Consider the following 25,034-nt stretch of genomic DNA (forward strand, 5'->3'; position numbering starts at 1 on the left):
CTACTACAAAAATTTGGGAAGTGGAGGTTTTGTGTAATAACCTTTCCCTTTTTTTCTTTTTAAGAATTGTGTGAGTAGCACATAGCCAAACTTTTAATAGCCAAAAATATGCAAGTGTGAAGAGTAAAGTTTGCCCCTTTACCCCTCTCCTTACCCTTTTCCCACCTAAGACTTTTTTTCTATGGCTTTCCACATACTGTTCCTAGAGAAGCTTTGTTCTGAACAGAGTCTGTTTGGAGACTGAAGAATGTAATTCCTCATGTTTGTGTTTGATTCACAAAGACCATAGATAAGTTATATTAATTTTTCATGGTGGCCTCCCCAGGGGATGTTCTTGCCCTTGCCCTTAGTGGTGGGTAATCTTTTATAGGAAGTCCTTCAACTGCATAGTTAGTGGGTAGCTGAAGCTCCATTATGTACTTTGGGAAGCACAGCTGGACAGATGCAGGGTGAGGTGAGATCTCATTTCCAGGATACTAGAAAATCACACACACACACACACACACACACACACACACACACACAGATGGGACATGTAAAGAGTTCTGAAATCTCTTTTATGGTGCACTGAATTTTGGGTGTTACTTATACCAGTCAAGAGTTGATCAAAATAATTCTCATGTGAAAAGTAGTCACAAGACATTGTACATTTTGTTAGGATTCTTGTTTCCTTAGTTTTACTGAATAATGGATCTAGGTTTCTAGAGTTGATGTTTGGCTGTCATTTATAGGTGGACCTCATTAAAAGCACTGAGAGCCTAATTGTGTCTAATGACTTCTGAGGCATTGATTGCACAGTATTAAAAATGCATAACCATTTGTGCCTGAGGAAGATTGTTACTTGGTAGGGAAGAGGAGAGAGAAATTATGTGATTGCCCTTGGTGTTTGCAGCATATTATAGGATCTAGAATTTAAATGAAAAATTAGTCCAGAGCAAAAGCACTGCTTTCGTATTTGGTATTTTTTGACAACTTGCTGATCTCTGGTCTTCCCCATCTTGGTAAAATGGTACTTTCAAGAACTTAGTTGTTGAAGTCCTAAACCTGGAAGTCATCCTTGACAACTCTGTCCTGCACGTTCAGTCTACCAGAAGACCTGCGGATCCTACCTCCAACGTAGAAAACCCATCTCCAGGGGTGCCTGGTTGGCTCAGTTGGTTAAGCGTCCAGCTTTTGATTTTGGTCAGGTCATGAACCCATGGTTCATGGGTTCAAGCCCCCCCATTGGGCTCTGCACTGACAGTGCAGAGTCTGCTTGGGATTCTCTCTCTCTGCCTCTCTCTCTCCCGCTCACACACGCACTCTCTCTTTCAAAATAAATAAAATAAATATTCATACTTTTTAACCCAGGGAGTTAAAAATAATCTATCTCAAAGAAATAATCATAGGTTAAGACACTAATTTATATAGAGATATTCATCTCCACATTATAAAGTAAGTAAACAGTAAACCAAAATGAACATGTTCAAGTGCCTGACACTGAGCAATTGTTAAATTATGTACATCTATGAAGCTAACAAAATTCTATGAACAAAATGAAGCTAACAAAAATAGACTTTAAAGACATAGGGAAAATGTTTATGTGGTTTTTAGGGATGCTAAGTGAAAAAAATATATACTCCAAAACAGATTTATCCAGAATATCAATTCTATAAGAAGGTATATGCAAAGGAAAGTAAAAATTAATAGTAATTGTTTTTATAACTTGGATTGTGTGAGGGTTTCCCCCTGTATTCATATACTCTTCTGTATTTTCTAGATTTTTACAGTAAGTATACTATAATCAGGAAAAAAATATTTTTTAAATTGCCAAGTTGTCTCACAGAGAAATAAGAATGGCCAGTGATCACATGAAAATATTTAACTTCAGTAGTAATAAAAAATGGGAATAATGCTCAGTGAGATGGAGAATGCCTATTCCATATATTTAAGTGGGGGGAAAAAAGTAATATGTATACTGTGATCCCAGTTTGGTTAAAATTGTATGTATCAACATGTTGACAGTGCTTATCTCTGGATAGTTGATATTTTTTTAGATGACTTTTAATTTTCTTCTTTATGCTTATGATTTGGATTATGTGAGTTTTCTGCCCCTGTAGTCTTATCTATTTTGTATTTTCCAGTTTTCCTATATTAAATGCATGTTGCTCTTATAATCAGGAAATTTTTTCACACATTAAAAAATATCAAATTAGCCTTTCCATCCTCTAAAGCATACTTTCTGCTCTTAAAATATGCTTAAAATATTTAACTTGGATGTTAGAATGAGAGAAATTTGAGGGAACTCTTTATGTAATTCAGTATTTTTTAAAAATGTTCATTTATTTTGAGAGAGAAGGAGAGAAAAGCCCAAGCAGGCTCCACACTGTCAGCGCGGAGCCCGGCTCGGGGCTTGATCTAACAAATAGTGAGATCATGACCTGAGCTGAAATCAAGAGTCAGATGCTTAACTGACTGAGCCAACCAGGCGCCCCTATAATTCAGTCTTAAGAGCTAAATGTATACAATGATATAAATTTCTACATTACTTTAAAGAGATGTATCTTTGTTTTGTCTAAGGTATATTTGCATACCTCAAATTATCTCCTTATATGGTCGGCCACATAAGGGCAATATGATGGAAAACTGTCTTTTTGCCACTTTTTATGAAGACTTTTGAGCCTTTTTAAAACGTTTTTTTAAAATGTATATTTATTTTGAGAGAGAGAGCATGTGAGTGCATAAGCAAATGGGGGAAGGGCAGAGAGAGAGAGAGGGAGAGAGGGAATCCCAGGCTCCACACTCAGTGCAAGTCCCACACAGGGCTCGATTCCATGAACAGTGAGATCATGACCTGAGTTGAAATCAAGAGTCAGATGCTTAACCAACTGAGCCACCCAGGCACCCCTGAGCCTTTTTATTTCTAAAAAATGAGATATCATTGACATACAGCACAATGTGCAGATTTTAAATGTATGGTCCAATAAGTTTTAACAAATATTTATACCCATGTGAATACCACCCCAGTCACTATGTAGATCTTTTTTTTTAACTACAGAAAACTTCCCTCATGCTTCCTTCTTGTCAGTCTTCACCATTCAAAGGTAATCTTTATTCTGCTTTTTACCACCATAGATTAATTTCACTTTTTCCAGAACTCCATATGAACAAAATCATATAATATATTCTCTTTTATGTCTAGCTTCTTTTGCTTAACATGATTTTGAGATTCACCCATAGTATGCATATCAGCAACCGATTCTTTCTTTTTAATTGCTGAGTAGTATTCTGTTGTGTGAATAGCAAGGTTTGTTTCCCCATCCTCATGTATGGACATGTAAGATATGTCCAGGTCTGGGTTATTTTATTATTATTTTATTTTATTTTATTTTATTTTATTTATTTAAGTTTATTTATTTTGAGTGGGGGGACAGGGGCAGAGAGAGAAAGAGAGAGAGGGACAGGGGCAGAGAGAGAAAGAGAGAGAGGGACAGGGGCAGAGAGAGGGAGAGAGAGAGGGACAGGGCAGAGAGAGAGGGAGAGAAAGAATCCCAAGCAGGCTCCTCATGGTCAGTGCAGAGCCTGATACAGGGCTCGAACCCACGAACTGTGAGATCATGATCTGAGCCAAAATCAAGAGTCAGACATGCAACCAGCTGAGCCACCCACATGCCCCCCAGGCTTGGGCTATTTTAAAATCAGGAATGGTTAGCTTGTAGCTGTGTTATAAAGCCCAGTGTGCACCTGCTTCTCTTTTCCAATGTAGCAGTGTTGGAAGATCAGGCATTTGTCCTGCAGTTCAGGGCTTGTTTCTAGGAGCCTGTCACCAAGACCACCACAAAGAGAGCAGAGAATAAAACTGAAGCGGCTGGCCAAGTCCAGGGCAGATGCCTCAGGAGTTCAGTTCCTGGGCACAGAATGGCAGGCCTGAAGATGAACTGAAAGCTCCTTTCACAGAAAGAAAGAAGAAAGACAAAGCTCAGCAGCGAAAGAGCTCAGGGTGTCCAGTCAGGGACCAAGACAGCCACTACCACATTGAGACCAAATCACAGCAGCTGTGTCAGGTTCCTCAGAGTGCTGAGCGTTGACCACCCGGAGAGAGGGTGGGGGGGTCCTTCCTCACCCCAGCCGGCCCTGCGGCAAGTGTTGCCTGAGTGCCCATCTGGGCTCCCTTCTGCTGGGGCTTCTGGGGTAAGGAGCTCCAGCAGGACTTGAAGCACTGGCTGTGCAGCCTGTGACTGCTCTTCTGATACGAGTCAAGTGAAAAAAACCCATGACCTCTTGGAGATACACCATCTGATAACTGGAAGCAACACTTCCCCGCCCCCAGACTCAAGTGCTTACCATACATGTGTTATTATCTATACAGTGTAAATTACTCAAGAACAGGAATTGTAAGTTCTAGATTTGAGAGGTCTAGGATGTGTATCTCTGTGACAGAACAGGACACAGCACCTCGTCACCTAGCCTCATTCCTTGTAGAGTTTGTTTCCCTCTGTGCCATCACCAACCAAGGGGAATGTGGCCTTTATCCCATCTCCTTGGGCACTGCCCCTTTATCCCATCTGTCTCCTGAATCTTGACACACAGTTCAGGTTAACTGAGTGTAAACAGAGCTGAGGAAATGGGGAGGAAGAAGTACTTACTCAGTTAGCTTGTTGAAAACACTCTTAGAGGAAGGGATACTGTGGGGGCCCTCATTAGGCAGTGGCAGGACCAAAGAAGAGGGTGCCCCCCACCTGTCATGTTATGGAAGAATTTATGGCAACACTCATCCCGTGAAGAGGGAGTTGACCATGGATATTACACTGACCAGCTTTGCTGGAAACTGCTGAAGGGATCCTTGGATGCTTGGCAGCAGACTCAGCCAGCACGGAGTTCACTCTCTGTACCCCCTAGGCAGCTTTCCCCCTCCCTGGACTGTTGCCTGTCTGCTACCTCACTGTGTCAGAATCTTATCTGATTATCTTTTTGCCCTCATTTCTTGTCCAGGTCTATTTTTTTCTTTGCCTCCTTTTTCCTTGACCTCTTCAACTTAAACTTTCTGGTTAAAAAACAAAACAAATATCAGACTTTCTAACTTTGCGTTAGCTAACATTCCCTGCCCAGGCACTGACCCTGAGCACCTGCCAAAAGATATTTTTATTGCCTTTGGTTTCATTATAGATGACAAAACACATGGAATTGAATGTCTTTTCCCCAGGATTGAGTTGCTAGTTGTTTATTTCAAAACCAGATAGTATTTTCTGATTGAAGTTATTTATAAGCAGTTTCTTTTTTTTTTTTTTAATTTTTGTTTAGTGTTTGTTTATTCTTGACAGAGAAACACAGAGCGTGAGTGGGGGGGGGGGGGAGCAGAGAGAGAGAGGGAGACACAGAATCTGAAGTGGGCTCCGGGCTCTGAGCTGTCAGCACAGAGCCTGACGTGGGGGTCGAACCCACGAACCGTGAGATCATGACCTGAGCCGAAGTTGGACGCTTAACCGACTGAGCCACCCAGGCACCCCAGCAGTTTGATTCTTAAAACCCTTTTTGATATTACTGGATCAGTGTGGACTATTAGTCCCATGTGACACATGTGTTGAGAGGACATATAAATTAAAGCATTGATAAGTTGACACCAAACATGGGAACTGAAGCAATCTCTGCCCATCAGATAAATAATCTACTGGTTTTAAGGTGACTTTTACTTTTGGGGGATATATAATTTCCTTGAAATTACTGGTTTTAGGAAAAGCCACAGTTATTTTTCCTGGGTTACTATGTTATCTTCAGTTATAATTTTGATACAAGAGCAAAGAGCAGATTTTGTCTAGCCCGTTACCTTTTGTAACTTCAAACAATTATACTCTCTTAGACTTTAGCAAAGAAATTTTAGAGAAAAGACTTTTAAAGTCTTTCACCTCTCCCTACCAAGTATAGTTGACATTTTTAGGTCTAAATAACCAAGGATGTTTGAGCACATTCTTTAGCAAAGTAGTTAATATTTCATAATCAATTTTTTGGGATTTGAAGTATATGAAAGAAAATTTGTGATACCATTCTATGAAGTCTGTTAAACAACTTATTCTCATCGGTGAACATACAAGGTTCCTGTATCAATTCCTCTAGTAGGAACTGAGGATGATGAAAATTAATTTTAAATAAGGGAAATGAACATATTTGAGTTCTGACCTTTTCCGTAGACAAAAGCAAACAATAAGACCCTGAATAATTGACATTCCTTCTCTGGAATATGAATATTGGGTTCTCCGTGGCAAGTGTAAAAACTTCATATTTGTAAATTACTCTAGGGTGTTAGTAGATTATCATAGAGATAGAGACAACTAAAGGAAATCATTGCATTACCTTATCAAGGGCGTTTTAATATAAGGTAAAATTATGTCTTTGAACGGAAAGATATCCCATCTTCATGAATTGGAAGACTTGATATTATAAAGGTGGCAATACTACGCAAAGTAATCTTCAGGTTCAGTGTAATCTCTACCAAAATCCTGGAGGCCTTTTTTGCAGAAATGAAAAAGTCGATCCTAAAATTCATATGGAATTGCAAGGGACTCTGAATAGTCAAAACAATCTTGCAAAAGAAAGATAAAGTTGGAAGAATCATACGTTCCAATTTTATTTATTTATTTGTTTGTTTATTTTTATTTTAGAGCATGAGCAGGGGAGAGAGGCAGAGGGACACAGAGAATCCCAAGTAGCCTCAATGCTTAGCATGGAGCCCAATGTGGAGCTCAGTCCCACGACTGAGATCCAGTCCCACGACTGGGATCATGACTTGAGCTGAAATCAAGAGTTGGACACTCAACTGACTGAGCCACCCAGGCTCTTCACCCTTTCCAATTTTAGAAAAGCTACAATAATCAAAAGTGTGGTACTGGCATAAGGCTAGACATATAGATCAATGGAATGGACCTGAAAATCCAGAAATAAACCCGTATATCTATAGTTATTTGAGTTTTGACAAGGGTGCAAAGACTATACAATGGTTGAAAGGACAATCTCTTCAGCAAAGGGTGCTGGGACAACTGGACATTGACATGCAAAATAATGAAGTTGGATCCCAACCTCACACTATATAATACAAGTAACTCAAAATGGCTCAAGGACCTAATTGTAAGAGCTAAAACTCTTAGAAGAAAACATAAGGGTAAATCTTCATGACCTTGGATTTGGTAATGGATTCTTAGGAATGACACCAAATGTATAAGCAGCAAAAGAAAAAAAAAAAGAGCTAAATTGGACTCCCTCAAAATTTAAAGCTCTTTGCATCAAAGGACACTATTAAGAAAGTGGCAAGAAAATCTAGAGAATTGGATAGGACATTTGCTAATTTGATAAGGGCCCTAGTGCCCACAATGTATAAAAACTCTTACAACTCAACAACAAAAAGACAACCCAATTAAAATATGGGCAAGGGCTTGATTGGACATTTCTCCAAAAAAGATATAAGAATGGCTAGCACACTTCTGAAAAGATGTTCAACATGCATTAGTCATTAAGGAAATGCAAATAAAAAATCATAATGAGGTACTACTTCATGCCTACAAGGATGGCTATCATCAAAGCAAACAAACAGAAAAGAAGTGTTGGTGAGGATGTGGAAAAATTGGAACTCTCCTGCTTCACTGGTGAGAATGTAAAATGATGTAGCCACTGTGAACAACAGTTTGGCGATTCCTTAAAAAGTTGAATATAGAATTACCATATGACCCAGCGATTCTGCTTCTAGATATATACCGCAAATAATTGAAGATATACAGTCAAACGAATACTTGTACACAAGTGTTCATCGCAGCAATATTCACAGTAGGTAGAAGGTGAAAACAACTCAAATGTCCATCAATGGATGAATGAACAAAATGTGATCTATCCATACAATGGGATATTTTTCAGTCATAAAAGGAATGAAGTACTGATATTTGCTACAACATGGAAGAACCTCAAAACATCATGCTAAGTAAAAGAAGGCAGACACAAAAGGTCACATACCCAGAATAGGTAAATCCATAGAGACATAAGGCCTGTTAGTGGTTGGCCAGCCTGGAGCAGGGGGATGGTAGTGACTATTTAATGAGTACAAGGTTTCATATTGGGGTGACTAACAAGGTTTGGAACTAGGTAGAGGTGAAAGTTGCACGATATTGTGAATATACTAAATGTCACTGAATTGTACACTTTAAAATGGTTGATTTCATGTTATGTGAATTTTTAAAAATTATGTCATATAGTTTTTATGATCTCATAAATGTGGCTTTGCTGTCATAGTTACCTTGTGATTGTTGGAACCCATGGGCTTTGCAGCGTTTGTATGTTGGGAAAGTTCTTTCCAACTGTGGGCAGGAAAACTCAAAGATGGATGATCCCAAGTGGGTTTCTTTCTAAAATAACAATTGAGAAATATAATTTTGTTTTCAAATTTTTATTCATAGAAGGTGGTAAAACTACCTTGAATAGGCCCTGGGTTGTTTTAAAATGTGGTATGAACTAATGTTTGTTAGTTTCTTCATTTAACTTAAAAAAACTATGTTTAAAATAACTGTATATTATTTGGTTTTTTGAAAATTAAGAGTAATTTTAAAGAATCTATGATATATATATATATACACATATGTATGTGTGTATACATATATATACACACATACATATGTGTGTGTGTGTGTGTGTATATATATATATATATATATATGCAATTGGAATTTTCTGATGGTTTGTTGTCCTGCACTGCTAGTGATTTTTGTGACAGTTTCTAAAATCATCACATGTGCTTTGTATTGTCAGCGGAATTGGTGTCAGATATAAGAAGGTTCTGTTTTCAGATCAGTCAAGGTGGGCTTGTGTGATAAAAATCTTAGTTGGTTTTTTTTTTTTTTTTCAAATCTTACACCTGTTTTGTTTTTGAAGGAAGGACTTTAGGTTAGATTTGGCAAAATATCTGGCATTGAAAAAGCTTCTCGCTCAGAGACGTAGAAATGCTATACCAGTGATCATAAAGCTTTTATTTATGATGAAATTGATGCTTTTGTCTCATAGTTCTGCTTCTGGCCCTGTGTTATTTGTGGACCTGTTTCTCTAGCAGACATATTTATTCTAGTTGTGTTGCACACTCCTACCTGATTCCTTATAGGACTCAAAATATGCCATCCAGGCTTAGAGTTTGTAGACATGAAGCAAACAAAGCTAACTGGTCTGCAGTGGATTGAATCCACAGCTTTTGGCATCATCATCATCATCATGTTCCAATAACTTAACTAGAGTGTAAGAGAATAAATGCCTTACTTTAGCAAAGGCTTTGCGATTTCAAAATTAGAGGGGATCTGGCAAAAGTGTAGCAAAGTGTCTGGAATAAATATTATAAGCTGAAGTTTTGCGTAAGTGTGAGTAGTCAGCTTAAAATAATTGCTTCTGACTTCCACAAAATTTGGAAGATCTCCGTTTTGTTATGTTCATTGGATAATGTTTTAAAATAAGGGGCTAGTTTTTAAGTTGTGGAGAATTCAAAGTTAAGTTTTTCAATAAATTATTAATTAGGAAAAATTTCCAACAAGAGCTAGCAGTACCAACTAGACATGGTACTGCTGAACCATGACAGCCACATGAGAAAACAAGTTATGCAGATGAGGCTGCCACTTACTGGGGGTGTCTGTTTGCTCCAGGACCCTGCCTTTGAACAGCAGCTTAGTGCATTTCCTTGTACAGTTTACGTAAACTTTCTGTGCCTTAGTTTCCTCACCTTGGCAATTAGAATAATAGAATCGATCACATATGGGTGTTACCAAGAACGAATTAGTTAATGTAGTTAAAGCTCTTAGAACAGTGCCTGACACAGAGTAAAAGCTTGATGTGAACATTAGAGACCTAAGAATCACGGTGAAAGGTAGCTAGGAGCTACTTTGGTGATGGGTGCTTTTATGTGTTTACATTCACAGATCCTTATAGTTCCCACCTTCTGTCATGTGCCTGTGCACCGTTCTATCTGAGGTTCTGAGGGCCTCTGGTATACTCACTTTAGGGCCATTTTATTGGTAATGGGCATGTCAACCAAAGAGAATGCTTTGGGAAAAAAAAAAAAAAAAAACAACGAACTCAAAAGCAGTGGTTTTTCAGCTGCTTCCTGAGAAATTTGAAGACTGCATGAAGCGTCTCTAGTGGTTTGTTGAAAACACATAGTTACTGTCTCATTCATTTGCTGAGAGATACTGTGTGCCCATCATTGGCCCTGGGCAGAGTGGGACAACATCGGTGTTAAGGGTCAGAGACACAGATGATGATAATATGGTTCCTTGGCCTGGAACTCACAGGGTAGACCATTTTTTGGTACCACTACAATCCATGCCAGGAAAACCCCAGGGCTTTGAATGGCAGAGCATCAGAAAAGAGCATATCCTTAATGGTGTGCATTCTTGAAGTTGTAAGGCCCACATCCGTTGATTTTTTCCTCTCTGTTAAGCCATCTCAAACTTAACCAGAAGAGGGACAGGGAAACTCATTGGTGGAAAGAGTGTTAAAATTACTGATTTTATGAATCACCTGAAATTACAGATTTTAGAAATCATCTTGTTCTGATCTATTATCAGAGAAAATTGAGTTTGCTTTATTTCCGTTTATATTTTTTTCATTTCTGCTAGAATTTTAATAGTTTTAAATTGCTAGTTTGTATTTTTACAACCACATTTTACTCTCCTTCCTCCCTGCCTCCGGCCCTGGTTTTTCTGTTTGTGTATAGTTTTAATGGAAATGAATTAGGAAAGGAGATTGATGAGATTGGGTTACTCAGCTTCCTAAAAGGTACTTTCTCTCTCCTCACAAAGTGATGAGATGCTGCTTTTTTTCACAGGGCTGAATTGCAGCTGCCCAAGCAACAAGTGGACCTTTAAAGATGCATACAGGGCTGCAAGAGATGAAGGGAGAAAGTGGAGAGACCAATGAAGGGAGGAAAAAGCATGTTTCCTGGGTAAATAGTATGCTTCTGAATTTTAACAAGTTTCTTGCCATACTTTGTAACTCCTAAGTCTTTAAAGCTATATTTAGTCTTTGTGTTATGGTTAAACATTCTTTATTTTCTCCTCCCTTGGTTTTTATTGCTGAGCTCTTTGATCAAATGATTTTTTTAATTAATCTAAAAATATTTATTGAATATATAATCTAGGTGAAATCCTAGATGCCTTGATAGGAACTTCTTCTACCTTAGGCTGATTATTGGATATAATAAAAGTTGAGCTGTGTATTGTGTCTCTCTGATGTGCAGGTTTAGTCTGAGGTCAGCTTTTAGTTTGAGTGCAAGACTTATACTTCTGCTTTATTAAATAACTGACTTGAAAAACTAGAACACTTGTTTGAATGCCACTTACCCAAACCATACTCTTAGGCTGCCCTCAGGAATAGGAAACACTTTTCAATGCTAAATATAATACTAAAGACAAAGCAGACGAGCAAACAATTAATGTAGGCCTTCATTTGCTGAAGTAGATGTGACCTACTTATGGTTTTGGGGTGTTTTTTTGTTTTTTTGGGTTTTTTTGGTCATTTACTTATCAAGTTGTGAACTCAATTTATTCTGTTACTAAGCCACTCACAAGCTTTAGACTTTGGCATTTTGTTGTTGTTGGCTGTTGTTGTTAAACTTATGAAATAAAGGAAATCTATTGTATTAGTCTTCATTATAAAGTTAAGAACTTCAGTGTGCTGAATAGAAGTTTTTGGAAAGAAAGGGGAGGAAATGGAGTCAGAGTCAGTGATGGTATATAATGCTGGAAGTTCTGTGTTCAGCGTCCTGACGTAGACAACTGCACAGCAACATCACTCCTCCGCAGGTTTGGGGCTACCCAGTCCATGGGAATGTTTCTACTGTTGGAGCTTCTGGAACTTCCTGCCTTATGGTGGACTGCAGCAGGACTACTGTTAGATATAGGACACATTCCACCTTGCTCATTCTTTAAATTTGAGGTGTAGATTGAGTAAAAACTACTTTGTGGCCTTGATGTCAATCCTCTAAATTAAAAAGAGCATAAGATAAGCTTTCTCACACGTGAACTTTTATGTACATTTTCTAATGCTCACCTTCACGCCAACTGTTCCAGTCATACTGGTCTCCTTGCTGTCTGCAATCAATCCAGAGTCAACCCAGAAATGTTCCTGCCTCAAATCTTGTCCTTTCAGATAGCTACATGACTCCTGCCCTCTTTCACCTTCAGGTGTCTGCTGTGGGGACACAGTTAATAGGAAAGGCAAAGCCAAAATTGGACTCATGAGGAATTCTCTGTTATTTCAGTCTGTTTACCTACTACCTGGCAACACTGAGCCATCTTGCCTCGCTCCAGCCTAGCTCATTGTCCTGCTCCACTCGTACCTATCAAGTACGATGTTTTGTTTACACTATACATCATGCTTTTTCTATGTTACCTTTAAGAGCTTTCAAAATTGATCTTTGACTTTTAAAGGCACATACCATTTGACCCAGCAATTGCATTTCTAGGAATTTATCTCACATTTAACCTCATGCAGGTATGCAGGTAGCCCTGTTCCCCTTCGGCCTCTGTTGAATCCTCATGCGTACTTCCTATCCCAACGGCACTTGCACCGAGACTCGTTAGCTCTTGCTACCATTATTTTGTTGTGGCTGTGTGTCATGTCCCCCTCTAATAACTTGGGCAACTGCCTGCTTCTTTGCCTAAACTGCAGTGGGCTGGAGACATTTGCACAGTAGCTGATTATATCCCCTTTCAGGTTTCTTCTTTTGAACTCCTGTTCCCTTACACCAATGTTCCCTTAAAGCAATATGGCTGGAACTCCTGTTCGCTTGCAAATATCACAAACTGTTACACTTTTTGTGTTGTGTTTTTTAGATATTTAGGTAATTAAGCATATAAGCATGTACTGGTGGTACTCTACTTGACAGCACACTAGAATCACCTCAGAAGCTTTATAAAATACCGATGCCTGGTCATCCCTCTGGAGATTCTGAGACAGTTTATCTGGGATGCGGTGTAGGCATTGGCATTTTGTATTTAATTTTTTGGTAATTTTTAAAAATTCCAGTATAATTAGCACACAGTGTCATACTAGTTTCAAGTGTACGATACAGTGATTCAACACATGTATGCATTACTCACTGCTCATCATGATAAGGGTACTTGTTTCCCTTCACCTGTTTCACCCATCCCCCACCCACATCCCCTCTGGTAACCATCTGTTCTTTATAGTTAAGAGTCTGGTTTTTTGCTTGTCTCTCTTTTTCTTTGTCCATTTGTTTTGTTTCTTAAATTGCATAGATGAGTGAAATCATATGGTATTGGTCTTTCTCTAGCTTATTTCACCTAGCATCATACTCTAGATTCATCCATGTTGTTGCAAATGGCAAGATTTCATTCTTTGTCTTAGCTGAGTAGTATTTCTGTATGTGTGTGTGTGTGTGTGTGTGTGGCGCGCGCATGCACGCATGTGTGTGTACATACTACATCTTCTTCATTCATCTATTGATGGAAACTTGGATTGCTTCCATAATTTGTTGCTTCAATAAATGTAAGGATGCATATATCTTTTCAAATTAGGGTTTTCTATTCTTTGGGTAAGTACCCAGTAGTGGAATTACTAGATCATGTGGTAATTCTATTTTTAATTATTTGAGGAATCCCCATACTGTTTTCCACAGTGGTTGCACCAGTTTGCATTCCCACCAACAGAGCACGGAGATTCCTTTTTTCTCCACATCCTCACCAATACTTGTTTCTTGGTTTTGATTGTAGCCATTCTGACAGGTGTGAAGTGATATCTCACTGTGGTTTTGATTTGCATTTCCCTGATGATGAGGGATGTTGAGCATCTTTCCATATGTCTATTGGCCATCTGTATGTCTTTGGGAAAATGTCTGTTCATGTATTCTGCCAATGTTTAATTGAATTATTTGGTGTTTTTCGGTGTTCAGTTGTATCAGCTCTTTATATGTTTTGAATACCAACCCTTTATCAGATGTGTCATTTGCAAATATCTTCTCCCATTCAGTAGGTTGTCTTTTAGTTAATTGTTTCCTTTGCTGTGCAGAAGCTTTTTATTTTGATACAGTCCCAATTGTTTATTTTTGCTTTTGTTTCCCTTGCCTCAAGAGACATCTCTAGAAAAATGTTGTTATAGACAATGTCAGAGAAATTATTGCCAGTGCTCTCTTCTAGGATTTTTATGGCTTTGGGTCTCACATTTAGATATTTAATACATTTTGAGGTTAGTTTTTGTATGATGTAAGAAAGTGGTCCAGTTTCATTCTCGCATGTAGCTGTCTAGTTTTCCCAACACCATTTGTTGAAGAGACGTTTTCCCTGTTGTGTATTCTTGCCTCCTATGTCAAAGATTAATTGACCATATAATCATAGGTTTATTTCTGGGCTCTCTATTCTGTTCCATCAATCTATGTGTACCATACTATTTGATTACAACAGCTTTGTAGTATGTCTTGAAATCTGAGGTTACGATACCTCCAGTTTTTTTGTTCTCTTTTTAAGATTGCTTTGGCTATTCGGGGTCTTTTGTGGTTCCATATAAATTTTGGGATTATTCTAGTTCTGTGAAAAATGTTATTGGTATTTTGATAGGGACTGCATTATTTAATGTACCTTGTTTTGCATAGTATGAAAATTTTAACAATATTTGTTCTCCAATCCATTAGTGTAGAATATCTTTCCATTTGTTTGTGTCCTCTTCAATTTCTTTCATCCGTGTTTTATAGTTTTCAGAGTACAGGTCTCTCACCTCTTTGATTAGGTTTATTCCTAGGTATCTTACTGTTTTTGGTGTAATCGTAAATGAGATTGATTCCTTTATTTCTCTTTCTGCTGCTTCATTATTGGTGTATAGAAATGCAACAGATTTTTGTATATTGGTTTTATATCCTGTAACCTTACTGAATTCATTTATCAGGTCTAGTACTTGTTTGGTGGAGTCTTTAGGTAGGCATCAGCACTTTAAAAAACATCCTGGGAGGTTTCCCTGTGTGATCAAGTGTGAGGACCAGAAACACTATTGATTTTTCTATATTGGTGATGACTCTGGTCATTTTAAACTCATCATAACCATGTAAAGGATTCCTTTGGTTTATGAATATAAATGGTGTCATATATAAAAACATTTTGCCTCTGGATTTACAGTATTTGTATTTCTTATTTGTTTTCATGTTACTTCATATTGGAAATAAGTTCTGACACTATATTAACAGTGATGATTAAATACGTCTTCATTTTTTGCCTATTTTTAATGATTACATGGCTCATTTCTTCTTTGAAGTATAATATTGGCATTTTTTAAATAGATATTCTAATAAGGGGAAGAAAGTACACCTTTATTATTAGTTTTAGAAGTTTTAAATTAGGAATAGGTATTGAATTTTAACGGCTGAATTTTTGGTATCTGTTAACATGACACGGTTTTAATTTAAGCTATTCTTAGATTATGTTTACTATTATTTTCTTTTAGATTTGAGCATAAATTCTAAGTAAGCTTTGTCTATAGTTTTCTCTCTTTTCTTTAGCCAGCTTTAGGACCAGGTTAGTACAATAAACTATATAATGTATATCTTGGCCTATTTTAGGCGTAATTTCTATATTATGAATTGTTTGTTTCTGGAGAGTTTGAAAGGACTCACTAATAAACCATCAGAGGCTAGTGGCTGTGTGGGAGTGTCATTTTTTTAAAGATGTTAGTCTAGTTAGGTATTCTATTTCTGCCAGTGTTAGAATTTTACATTTTTAATAGGAAATCCATTTATTTAATTTTATCCAAACTTATTAAGCACATGACACTCCCTTACAATTTTATTGCCTTTATGTCCTGTCATTTCCTTTTTTGAAAAAATTAAATTTATGTTTAGTCTGTTCACAGGAAATTTATTAGAAATACAAAACTTTATTAGGTTATTATTAATAATTATTAATTATTAGAAATGAGAAAACTTTTAACATATAAAAAGAGGCTGTGAAAAATCAGTTTCCACTCCTGCTCCTCAGGTGGGCAGTTCCCTCTCCTACGCAGCAACTCCTGCCTATTTCTTAAGGTTCCTTCCAAAGTATTTTGGGTTTTGCTTTCAAAATCTCTAACTCCTTTCTTTAAAAAAAAAAAAAAAATTTTTAATGTTTATTTTTGAGAGAGAGAGACAGAGCACATGAGTGGGGGAGGGGCAGAGAGAGGGGGAGAGACAGAATCTGAAGCACGTGCCAGTCTCTGAGCTGTCAGCACAGTGCCCGATGTGGGGCCCGAACTCACGAGCCGTCAGATCATGACGAAGTCGGACACTTAAGTAACTAAGCCACCCAGGTGCCCCTCTAACTCCTTTCTTTAAAAAAAAAAAAAAAAAAAAAAAAAGTTTCTCTAGGTTTTTTTTGTTGTTTGTGTCTCAATATTATTAGCTGGTGTGCTTAGTTTTTTTTTTTTTTTCTTAACAGTACTCAAAGCAATGTTTGTCTTATGTTTTTTTCATTGTCCATAGATACCTTGTGTAGTGATTTTGTTACATTTTCTAACTTGATTATTGTCATTTCAGAGCTTATCTCTTTCAAGCAGATTATTGTTGGGTTTTGTCTTCTGTTGAACCAATCTTGAAGATTCTATAACTTATGTGTAAATTTATCCTCTTTAATTCATGGTTGTTATTGCATTTGTCATATTTTCTATAAATGATTTGTTTCTTGATTTTTATATTAGTTGTCTCTTTTCTGTTATACCTTCTGTTTTGGAGAATGTTTTTTTTCTTTCCTTTTAACTTTTAAACATTTTAAAGGTGAACAATCTTTTGAGTTTTCTTAGTGCCAAAAATAACATTTGTTTCTATATTTATTTACTCTCATCAAAGCAAAGAGGAACTTTTCTTTCCTTCCATATAAGGAAACTTCGCTTCTCCCTGTTTTGGCTTCCTCTCTCCTTATCTACTCCCATTATTTTCCCCTTTCACATTTTACATTTGTTCTGTGAGGTGTACTAATCTTCAGAGCTTCAACCTGGTGCTCACAAGTATTTTGCTATTCTTGATTCGGTTAGTTAACAACCACCGAGGTCTCACTCTAAGCTGGACGGACGCTGAGGTTGGTGCAGGAGATGTAAAGATGAAAGCAGTTCTGACCCTGCCTTCAAGGTCCCCTGTCTGGTTGAGGAGGTGGCGTGCATGCAGACTAACAGTGGCAAAAGATGTGATGTGTCAGGTGTCTCGGAGACACGGAGGGAGGGAGAGAGTAAAGTTTGGTGAGTCAGCAAAGGCATCCTGGGAGCTGAGTTATATTGTACCAGTAGAGCTTTGCAAGATAGAGGATAAAACAAAAGGGCAAAAGCCTGAAGATACCCAAGTTCATCACAGCCTAAAGGTACCCAAGTGGCTGGAGATGAGACTGAACAAAGGGATGTTTGTAAAGCACCTCGAATGCCTGTCCAACAAGTTCAGTTTGTCGTATCCTGTGGGCTGCATCACAATGGTTTTAAAGCAAGGGGGCACCATGCTCGAGTTTATATTTAGAAAGATAACTGTGGCTCTCAGGTGAAGCATGGGCTGCAGGAAGTCGGTTAAGCAGCTATGGCAGTCATCCAGGTAAGAGATGTTGGGAACTCGAACAAGGTGGTAGCAGTGGTGATGGAAAAGAGAGAATGAGGTGTTTCGAAGCAGTGTCTAAAAGTGCTAGGGTCTGACTCAGGTGAGATTGGGAATTCGTGGTTGACTGAGAGGGGTTGGTTGGTTTTAGGGAAGGCGATGACCAACAGTGGAAATATTGGCCAACTTATGGAGTGGGGTAATGGATGCAGGGGGGCTGCAGAGACTTATTTGGAGAGACAAGAGTTCATTTTAGGACTTGTCGAATTGAGGAAACCCTGAAGAGATGTAGGGAAACATATCTAGGAGCAGTTAGAAGCATGGGTCAGAAAGTCAGGTGTGTTGTGAGGGCTGGAGATAAATGGGTGGGACACACTTGCTCTGAGGATGTCAGAATCATGAGAATAGACATGAACCCAGAGGTAGAGCGTGTAGACAGAAAATAAAAGGGTTGGGATGGCCTCTGGGCAGAGACCAGTTCTTTATGTTCAGGAAATGGAGATGTCCTGGGCACTCTGATAACATGTCCCACACAGGGTGGTGAGAGCTTTTTCACATGGCTTATTTTATCTTCTCAATAGCCCTGTGTATGGAAATTATTACTACTCTACTTTGTGGGCCAGAAAACTAAGACTCCAAGGCATTGTTACTCATCTAGTTAGTGGGACTGCAAACCAGATCAAAATGCCAAATCGATGCTAGAAGAAGAAAGAGCCGTGTGGAAGAGATGATTTCCTATAAGGGGCAGTGGCCACCACAGGTCCAGTAGGATAAGAAGCCAAGCCACTGGTTTTCCCAGTTAGAAAACTGGTAGCGATCCCAGCCTGCCCAGTTCCCACAGTGTTCTTAAGTCAGCTCTCACTGGAGTGTGGAGAAGCTGAGGAAATGCAGGTGGCTATTGACTGCAGCTTTTGGAGACGGCTCAGTGGGAGAGGATTGACAGGATACCTGGTCTGCCGGGTGGCACCACTGTGTTTACAGATCAAGTGTTTTGAATTGCTCATCTTTTTTTTTTTTTTTTTTTTTTTTGAGGTCTTAATGTCTTACATTGCCTTGTTTCTAGGCTTCTGCTACCAAAAAAAAAAAAAAAAAAAAATCAAAACTCTGCTGGATTTCTTTCACATAATCTGCTTGTTTAACTTGTTTTCTTGGAGTTCTTTTTTTTCTCTTCCCTTTTTTTTTTTTAATTTTTTTTTTCAACGTTTTTTTTTTTTTAATTTATTTTTTTGGGACAGAGAGAGACAGAGCATGAACGGGGGAGGGGCAGAGAGAGAGGGAGACACAGAATCGGAAACAGGCTTCAGGCTCCGAGCCATCAGCCCAGAGCCTGACGCGGGGCTCGAACTCACGGAGCGCAAGATCGTGACCTGGCTGAAGTCGGACGCTCAACCGACTGCGCCACCCAGGTGCCCCTCTCTTCCCTTTTACACATTGCTTTTAGATATTTCCAGGCTGTGTCTTAGTGACCCTCTTTGATTGCTAATTAGGTGAGACCCTGGGAATTCCTCCTTGTTTCTTTGAGGTCTTTCCATTCTGGAAGTGGTTTTCTTCTGTCATTTGAATCTTTTGTTCAATTCAGCTTCATCCAGAATGCTAATTCATAGCCTGTGTGTGTCTTCTGGACAAGAATTTGTTCTTACACTCTGACAACAGGAGAGCCCAGTGCTGAGAGCACGTACTCTGGAACTAGGGCCTGCCTGGGTTCAAATCCTGACTCTGCTGTCTACTCACTAGCTGAGTGACCCTGGGAATTACTTAGCCTTTTTGTGCCTTAGTTTCTGCACCTGTGGTTGGAGGCGATAATAATACCAAGGGTTGTGGTGAGGACTAAATGAACTGCTGCATCGCGAGCGTGCAGAATACACAGTGTCCGGTGCGTGTCATGTGTTCTGCTGTTGTTATTGCTGTTGGTGTTGTCTCGGAGGAAATAGGAGAGATTACCTTTTCTTGATTATCATTCAGACCACGCAAATTCTAAGTGATACCTTTATAGACTATTAGAGCCTTACTTGAAAAACTAGGAATAAGTAAATTCTGGGAGCCAGGTAGCATTCCTCCAGATTTTAAAGTAATTCAGCAATGAACAACTTTGATTTAGGTCCAGATGCCACATCTGGATGCCCGTTGTGTGACCTCACCCTCCCTATGGCAGTGTTTCATTGCTCTCCCTAAAATACAGGCTGTAAAATTTTTATTTCTACCTTACTGAATAGTTATTTCAAAAAACTGTTAATTTTGCTTACCCCATCTGCAAATAATAGATGCTGGCCAACCAGCGCACAGAAGTTAAGTGATTTGCTTGAAGTCCATGATGGAGTTGGATTTCAGCCCATGGTCTGTGTGTGACTCCAGTGGTATTAAAAGAGGAGAAAAAGTTCACTGGGATGTATATACATCAAATTATCTACAATGCTGTCTTAGCTCAGGCTGCTGTAACAAAATACCACAGACTGGGTGGCTGACAAACAACAGAAACTTATTTCTCCCAGTTCTCGTAGGCAGAAGTTGAGATAAGGTACCAGCATGGTCAGGTTCTGATGAGAGCCCTCTTTTGAGTTACAGGTGGCCTTTTTCTTATTGTATCCTCCTATGGTGGGGAGGAGACAGAGCTCTCTGAGGTCCCTTCTGTGAGGGCATAATCTCATTCATGAGAGCTCCACTGTCATGAACTAATCACCTCCCAAGGCCCTGTCTCCTAATACCATTACATGGAGAGTTAGAATTTTAATGTGAATTTTGGGGTGGACACAAACATTTAGTCCATAACAAGTACCAATCCCTAAAGGTATGGTTATGAGCTCTCCACAGTGATTTTTTTTTAACAGCAAAGGTGTGCTATTTTTATAAGCAGAAGAAAAACATAATTCCTTGAACAAACAAAAGGGTAATATCTAAGTGTTTGCGTGATAGAAATAATAAGGTGAAATCATATCAACTGAACTCTTGTTTTTAAGGAAATTGAGTAGACTTATGAATGAGGGGGACAGTATTTTAAGAAATGATTGACAGAATTTGCATAGTCTCAGCTCTCAACATGTTTATTAACTATAAAGGAAAGAAAAGACAATAACTTTGTAGCAGAGAAAGCATCTTAACCAAGTGATCAAGGTGAACTATCAACAGTTAGAAGACATACTGATATAATGACCCCTATGATATGGTGTACTAAGGAGAATACATCATTTCTGTGTTATTTTTGTCAAAAATGCATAACCTCAGGAGAATGGGTTAACTAGGTGATAGGGATTAAGGAGTACACTTGTCATGATGAGGATAGAGCGTATTGAATTACTATATTGTACACCTGAAACTAATACAACACTGTATGTTAACTAACTGGAATTAAAACTTAAAAAAAAAATGCATAACCTCAGTGTAGTCATGAGAAAACATCAGGCAAACCCAAATCAAGGGGCAGTCAGAAAAATAACTGATTTATACTCTTAAAAAGTGTCAAGGACACAAATGGCAAGGAAAGATCGAGGTTCTGTCACAGGCTACAGTAGACTAAGAAATAACTACATACAATAGGATTCTAGATAAGACAGAAAAAGGACATTGCCAGAGAAAAACTTGTGCAACTTGAAAAAGATTTTTCGTTTAGTTAATAATATTGTACCAGTGTTAATGTCCAGGTTCTGTTCGATGTGCTAGGCTTATGTAAGATGTTAACATTACAGGAAGCTGGGTCAGGGATATATGGAAACTCTGTTATTTTCGCAACTTTTCTGTAAGTCTAAAATTAGCTGAAACTAAAAAAATTGTTTAAAAAAGAAAATTTTGATAGGATTCATTACCAGAGTTTTCTGTTTTCTCCCTGTCTCATTTTCTTTTCAGTAAAAAGCCATCATAGGCTAGAGAAACAATTTGGTCCTGGGTAGACACTGGCTTAAGAATAGGAACAAAGCTTGGAGGTCAGTCCCCCTCTCTGAGTGGGTAAATGATAATGGTGATTTGCCACAGTGTTGCCTGTGGGCTCAGTTTTGAATATGTTAAATTTCCTAGACCTTTCTAAAGCTGTGCTGATGGGAGATTTTTCTGAAAATTTTGTGAGGCCGAGCGGGCAGAAAATTAGTCGGTGCAAGATATTGCACTTAAGGAAAAACAGAAATCCAAACCAGAACTTACACAGAGTCATGGGTCCAAAGATATCAATTAGTACCCTGGCATTCTCTTAAGATATTGCCTCACTGCTGCTGAGGCCAAAATGGGCCTTGAAATCGGCGCACATCCACGCAGAGATGACCAAACCCAAGCAGTCCTCTGGAAGCATATGTAGATGAAAGTCTCTCCTTGGTCATTAGGAAGCAGCCAAGTTTTAAAGTCTTGTAAACAGAAAAATCATAAAAATTAGAGGTTTATAACATGTTCAAATGAAGAACGTTGCAAAGAGATAGCAGACTGGGAGTCTGCGTGAAGTCTAGGAGGATTTGGACTCTGTCAGAGTACAGACTGCTCTGTCCACAGGACGGAAGATGCCCCACCAGGCTGGGACTGACATTTTGGTTGCTGCAAAGTTGAGCTCACTATGTATGCAGCTCACTATATATATGTGTGTATATATATATGCAGGTTGAATATCAGGTTTGTACCTGATGAGGTATAGCCTGATGAGGGATTGTTTCCCAGATGCCCTGATGTAAGGAGAGGACAGCTCTGCACAAATGGCAGGAACAGTAAGGCTCCTGGAAAGCTATACCACTTCTAAAAATGAGGGGGGAAATCTCGTGTGTCTCCATTGAGTTTGGTTGGTATTAAACCAATTCTGGCCCACCCAATTAAGAATTTAATAATCTCACTGAACTAAAAAGACAAACAAACTTTGTATTTCTGTACTTCCGAGCTGAAGACTCGACTGTTTTCAGTCAGCAGATATTTTGTGAGCACCCGTTATGTGCCAGGCACTGTGTTAGGCCCTGAGAATAGAGCAGTGATCAAGACAGTCATGGTCCCTGCCCTCATGGAGCTCTGTTCCTCTGAGCTCTGAGACTGAACCAGCCAGCCCACTCACTCAAAGTTGCCTCTTCTAAAATGGCTTGATTTATACCAAGATAAAAGTTTGCCCACATGTAATCCTAGAATTTAAAAACCTCTTTATACATATTTTGTTATTTTAGTTTCCTTCCAACAGTACTTAAAAGGTGTGTTTTCATGTGTATTTCATATGTTTCATATACATAATTTTGAAGTAGTACTTGGTGCCTTTAATCATAAAACCTGCCCCCCTCCTGACCATTCCCCTCAGGCTCTGATGTTGAAGACACTTTGGGAAGGTTTAGTGGGCTTGCTCAGTGCTTCTGGCAATCAGACATATGTTTACCAAGGCAGAGTGAGCTTGGAGAGAGGCAGCGCGGCCAGCTGGCAGTGTCCAGAGGGAGCCACCTCTTCTCTGCTGCATAGACATTTCTTCCTTCCTGAATTTAATCTCTTGGGTCAGATTCTGAGTTAAGCCTCAAAGCGATGGACCAACTAGAGTGGTGCTAACTCACTTGATTCCACAAACTATTGGTAATCTCTTCCTTGGCCCTCCTTCCAGAGGCTCTGGGCTTTCTTATTTTTTTTTTTTTTTAATTTTTTGTTTTCAACGTTTATTTATTTTTGGGACAGAGACAGACAGAGCATGAACGGGGGAGGGGCAGAGAGAGAGGGAGACACAGAATCGGAAGCAGGCTCCAGGCTCTGAGCCGTCAGCCCAGAGCCTGACGAGGGGCTCGAACTCACGGACCGCGAGATCGTGACCTGGCTGAAGTCGGACGCTTAACCGACTGCGCCACCCAGGCGCCCCATCTGGGCTTTTTTAAGTAGAGATTTGTCCTCACGCCTTGAGTTGGTAAAATACTAATGGTTATGAATTTTTAGTTACTGTATTTGAGAAGTACAGTGCATAAATGATGAGCAGCATACCTTATTTGTCAGAAGAGTCAAGGATAAGCTATTGGTTGACAATTAATTTGGAAGACTCACCTCTACTAACCCAGTGGAGTATATAAATGGTTGGTCAGTTTTTTGAAGCACTTTTGCAGAACAAAGTCCACATTCATCAGCAGAGCTTTTCGCCATCTGATTCTGATTCCTCTCCAGCCACAAATCTTCCAACCCACCCTTACATAGCTTCTCTTATGCCCTGGTTGGCTGTGTACTGTGTACTTCTGCATTATGAGGTTTTCCCTGCCCTCAAGTCCCAGGTCATCCAGCCCCCTTCTCCCCCATCCCCTCCCTAAATCCACCTTTGGTCTTCCTCTGGCATTGTTATCCGTTTTATTTTCTGGTGTCCCAGGCCCATTGTAGCACATCTCCTATGGCACACATCGGCCCCCATTCTGTGATGCTTCTGTTGACATGTCTTCCTCCTGTCCTGGATTGTCAATCAACTCCGTGAGGTGTCAGGGACTTGTGCATTCATCCACATGTTCTCTGTGTGTATCCAGCATAGTGATTGAGTACTCATACTGTTCTAGCTACTGTCTAAACACTTTATATATATTACCATGTTTAATTGTCACACTAACCATATGTGTGCCACATACTTGCTCATTATTAAGCTTTCCCTGCCCTTCTCTGCCTTCAAGTCCCAGATCATCCAGTTCCTACCACCCTCTCCTCACCCCCACGTAGCTGTCTTTGGTCTTCTTCTGGCACTATAATGAGAGAGAGATATTGTCATCCTTTTTTATTTATTTAACAGATGAGGAAACTGAGGCACAGAAAGGTTAAAAATTCTGCCCAAAGCTACAAAGTGGTGGAGTTGGGATTTGACTCCAGGTGGTCAGTTAGGAGTCATGGCTTCTAACCACTGCTTGGTATGCTCCAAGCCCATACTCTTTGCTGTATGCTATACTGGCATAATAACAGCTAGCATGTATCAAACACCAGCTGCGGCAGGAACTGGGCTAATGTTGAATGTTTATTATCTTACTTAATCCTCACAGAACTCCCATGATTCAGAGGGCTTAGGGCTGAGACACTTGTAGGCAGTACTACACTGGGTGCCTCGTAAGTGTTTTCAACTAGATGAACAATCGGATGAATAACAGTAGGGACAGAATTTGGGCAGAGAACTAATGTGTATTGAGTGCCTTACATTTTTTCCTGTAGGAAGGTTTTTCCCAGTATTTTATTATGAAAAATTTCAAATGTTCTGAAAAGTGGAAGAATTCCACAGTGAGCAACCATACACCCACCACCAGGTTTTGACCATTAACATTTTACTCTATCCTGTCCATTTATTTAGCCATCTATCCATATTTTTTAATGTATTTTCCCTCAGTGCTTCAGCATACATATCAGTAAGTAGAGGTCATTATTTATAAGCTTATGTTTTTTTTTTCTTTTGAGGTAAGATTTGTACATTTCATTGCAGTTAAATTTTAACTGTACTTGTGCTGAGTTTTGACAGAGGCATACACCTATGCAGCTCAAACTCCTACCAAGATATTATCATTACCCAGAAAGTCATGTCCTGTCCCTTCCTAGTCACTGCCCACCCCTAATT

The 25,034-nt window shown here is 39.1% G+C and overlaps 1 protein-coding gene across 4 annotated transcripts in view; it reads left to right on the top strand.

The window, feature by feature from the left end:
* The window catches only part of ZHX3 (zinc fingers and homeoboxes 3), a 106,374-nt gene that overhangs the window by 27,424 nt on the left and 53,916 nt on the right, over nt 1–25,034 (top strand). For 2 of the 4 annotated variants that reach the window (XM_047851663.1, XM_047851662.1), the window contains exons 1-2: nt 8,267–8,351; nt 10,820–10,936. The exons of 1 other annotated variant lie outside the window; for it this stretch is intronic. The gene's annotated coding sequence lies outside the window, so the exon portion shown is untranslated. Of the gene's footprint in view, nt 1–8,266; nt 8,352–10,819; nt 10,937–25,034 lie in introns of those variants that run through there. One more of the 4 variants, XM_047851665.1, reaches the window with a different exon arrangement.

Source organism: Prionailurus viverrinus, chromosome A3 (assembly GCF_022837055.1).
Source record: "Prionailurus viverrinus isolate Anna chromosome A3, UM_Priviv_1.0, whole genome shotgun sequence".
In the NCBI taxonomy this organism is placed as follows: Eukaryota; Metazoa; Chordata; class Mammalia; order Carnivora; family Felidae; genus Prionailurus; species Prionailurus viverrinus.